This window comes from Panthera pardus, unplaced genomic scaffold, assembly GCF_024362965.1.
Source record: "Panthera pardus isolate Hobbes unplaced genomic scaffold, ASM2436296v1 HiC_scaffold_1, whole genome shotgun sequence".
Taxonomy (NCBI): Eukaryota; Metazoa; Chordata; class Mammalia; order Carnivora; family Felidae; genus Panthera; species Panthera pardus.
In genome coordinates this window covers 56,149,722-56,153,618 of record NW_026526654.1, presented here as the reverse complement: position 1 = coordinate 56,153,618, position 3,897 = coordinate 56,149,722, and the positions used below count along the sequence as shown (strand labels likewise).

At 36.0% G+C, this 3,897-nt stretch overlaps 1 non-coding gene across 1 annotated transcript; it reads left to right on the top strand.

The window, feature by feature from the left end:
- The first annotated feature begins 1,907 nt into the window (after positions 1-1,907).
- Positions 1,908-1,992, top strand: TRNAR-UCG (transfer RNA arginine (anticodon UCG)). Its single transcript has one exon. It is a non-coding gene; the product is annotated as a tRNA-Arg (tRNA).
- Positions 1,993-3,897: the final 1,905 nt, after the last annotated feature.

Sequence of the window (3,897 nt, the reverse complement as noted above, 5' to 3'; positions counted from 1 at the left end):
TTCATCTTTTATTGTATTATACACAAAATTATGTGGATAATGTTTGTGAAAATTATTTTTTCTATCCTAATTTATAAAATAATGATACCTAGAATTTTCAAGAATCTTTGTAAGTAGGTGAAGTTTATAATTTTATTTGACTATTTTAATTATTTTGGAAGCAATGTTTTGAAGATAGCAAGTTAAATTTTAGGGATATATTTTGACAGCGTGTTGTAAGAAATAATCCTTGAAAAAAACATTTGTTTGCTTGCCAGTGTTACTACATGAATTGAAAGCTGTTTGAAAATTACTGAAGAGTAGTGACAAGTAACAGTTTATGGAGTTGACTGAAGGTTCTTATGTGTATCACTGGGACCCATGTTAGGTCCAGTCAGGCTCTTGTAACAGTTTCATCAATAATCAGAAGGAAAGAAAAGACAACACGTTGATTAAATCCCTGGAGCCATTGAATCCAAGAATCAATCTATAAAAAGTATCAGTCCAAAGTACTTAGTTCAAATATGATCAAAAATAAACTTTAAAACAAAAGAACACTACAAAATTTGTATTTCAACAAAAAGGTCATGGAATAATGTTTAAAATGTATACCGAAAGGGGCGCCTGGGTGACTCAGTTGGTTAAGTGTCCAACTCTTGATTTCAGCTCAGGTCAAGATCTCATGTGCTGACAGGGTGGAGCCTGCTTGGGATCTTCTCTCTTTCTCTCTCTCTGCCCATCCCCCACGCACTCTCTCTCGCTTGCTCTATCTCTCAAAATAAATAAACTTGAAAACAATGTATACTTCAAAGATACCATTTCCTAAACTATGAAGAAAATTAGACAAAGCAACTCTTTGCCTAAATTTCATCAATATGCTTCATTTTTTATTTGTCTATAGAGATAAAAACAAAAAAATTATAAAGGTGTACAGAGCAATAACAGGCAAATAAATCCCACCTTGGACTATGAAAGTACTTTGCCCTTGACTGCCTGCTTTTTCTTAGAGCTAAACACTTTGAACTCTCATAGCAATGTCAGCTTTGCTTCACTCTTCAAAGAACAACCCTGACAATAGCTTATGGATCCAGAAGGAGCTCTGTCCAAGTCTCTAGAACCAGATGGACAGCCCAGATTCCCGCTGTTCATCTGGGTCCAGCCTTGCAGCGCACTTGTGTAACTGAGTCTACCTTGAAGTTCTTTCCCACCTTTCTTCCTGAGTCTGTCATCTTCCTGAGTCTAACTTGAAGCTCTTTCCCACCTTTCTCCCCTGTGCTGGTTTTAGTCCCATCTTTGTAATGTTGTTGGTCCTCCAGTGCCTGTGCCATGGCATTTCCCTTCTTCTTACTAGCCATTCATCTTTGTCTCACCTGGGAACTGAAAACTTCTGTTTCTAAATCCCAAATTCTGCTTTCATGGTAACAGATACCTCTGACACTCCTTACCTGGCTGTCTACCTGCTTCCCTGAGTATCAATATATTGAGCTTCTTCGGCATTCTATTTTTCTGTATTCTATCTCCTTGCTTGCTGGAATACCTTATTATTCAATCTTTCTAGTAGCAACAGTTTGCTACCGCAAATGATGAGTAATATGCACATAGCTGTAATTAATAAACAAAATTACAAAGAAACAGAATGCTTCTCTAATTTTAATACAAAGTTACTAGTGTGAAGTTTATTTCACAATTATCACTAATAGTACATGTGAATGTAAAATAAAATATCCACATTAAAGAAAAATAATTAGAAATGAATGTAGCATATTTATTTCCTATTAGACAAATCTCATTTACTAATTTCATTAAGGGAATGCATCCATTGCTTTTTATTGTCTTAATCTGAACTAATCCTCTAAATATTCTAGATTTTTCTTTAGTGCAATTTTCCATCACATTCAAGTTTTTTAAAAAATAATAATTGGAGGGGCGCCTGGGTGGCTCAGTCGGTTGAGCGTCCGACTTCGGCTCGGGTCATGATCTCACGGTTCGTGGGTTCGAGCCCCGCGTCGGGCTCTGTGCTGACAGCTCAGAGCCTGGAGCCTGTTTCCGATTCTGTGTCTCCCTCTCTCTCGGCCCCTCCCCCACTTGCACTCTGTCTCTCTCTGTCTCAAAAATAAATAAACATTAAAAAAAAATAATAATAATAATAATAATAATAATTGGAATTCTGCACTCAGTAAAATGCTATGTATCAGTGCTATTTTTTATGATGATGATTTAATAGTAATAATTCTGCTTGTTGAAAAATAAAGCAGAAAAAATATTACACCGCTCATCAGTTCATGCTCCACATAATAATGCCTGGCATTTACACTTAACTCTCACACTTCAGCCATGCACAACTACCTGAAGAGACTATTTCTGGCCCTGGCATAAAGTACAAAAGACACGGTCAGTTCTCTATTAAGCTCTATTCTTGGCACTCTTTGCCAATGATCAGATGCTTCATGAGGCCAATCTTCTTCCCTTCCCAGACATACAATTTCATCCTTGAACTTTTGTTTCCTTATCTATCTAAGGAATCCCTGCTCTCTGACTTCTAATATTCTCACTTTTTGTATCCAGTGGTGTGTTAGTAAATATTTAATAACCATCTCTCCAAGGGGAGTAAAACCCTAATTCATAGCATTTACCAACTTTAACCAGAAATTTCCACCATGGATATGTACCTCCTAGATGGAGCTGTCCAACTCTCCTTCATTACACTGGACTCTCAAAAGATGACAATGAATCCCAGCAATGTAGTCACAACCTCCCAAAACTTTTCCTTTGAAGGTTAACAGTCTACCCGAAGACAGCTAATCTTGAAGACACCCTCGATTCCTCACATTACATTCTTTTAAATTCATTTCTTTAATAGTGACAGAACTACCCAAGTCAGCTCACCGCTGTTAACTTTAACTTGGCTTTTGCTTCATGAGACATTCTTTACATCTCTTTCTTTTTAAACATTGTTTGACCTCTTACAACTGTGCTCTCTAGGTTTCTGTGATCCAACACTTTTTATGGTTCACACTGTATCTCACTATTATCCTTTCTTTGTTTCCACCAGGGCTTTCTCTTCCTTGTCTACCTTTTAAAGGCTGATTTTCTAAGGATTTCTTTTTTGGCCCTTTACTCATCTCACTCTACATATGTCATCGGATTTATGTATTCCCCCAAAGCAGTAGCTCTTAAAGTTTTAATCAACTTATATGTCTCTTCTATTTAGACTTTTTCATGAATGTTTATAGTAACATTATTCACAATCACCAAAAACTGGAAATAACACAAATATCAGTGACTAAATAAGCAAATTGCAATCTAACTATACAATGGACTACTACCCAGAAGTAAAATAAAACAAAATATGGAACATCATCCACGGGTCTCAAAAGCATCATGTTAAGTGAAAGCAGTGAGACACAAAAAGGTATAAACTGTATGATTCTATTTTTATGACATTATGGTACGATAAAAAAGTTTAGGGACAGAAAACAACTTAGTGTTTTCCAGATGCTGGATATCTATGAAAGATTTACTGAAAAAGGACATGAGAGAACACATGGGGTTACGATGTGTTCTGTAACTTGATTCTGGTAGTGAACCACATATATTTGTCAAGATTTATAGATAGGCACTCCCAAAAAGTTACCTTTATTTCATGTAAATTATACCTTAAAAACACTGATGTTAAAAAAATCAATGTAACAAACACAGAATTCATTATCTTCCCATCCCCAATTTTTTGCCCTATACCTGTATTTTAAATGTCAATTATACCAGTTACCCAGTTACATAAGGAGGTCATTTTTGATTTTTCTCCCTTCTTAACATTCTATATCTACTCCGTCACCAACTCCTGACAACCTAAATCTCTAAAATATGTCTTCAAGTTTCTTCCCTCCTTAGAGCAAATGACCAACTATAGACCCTCAT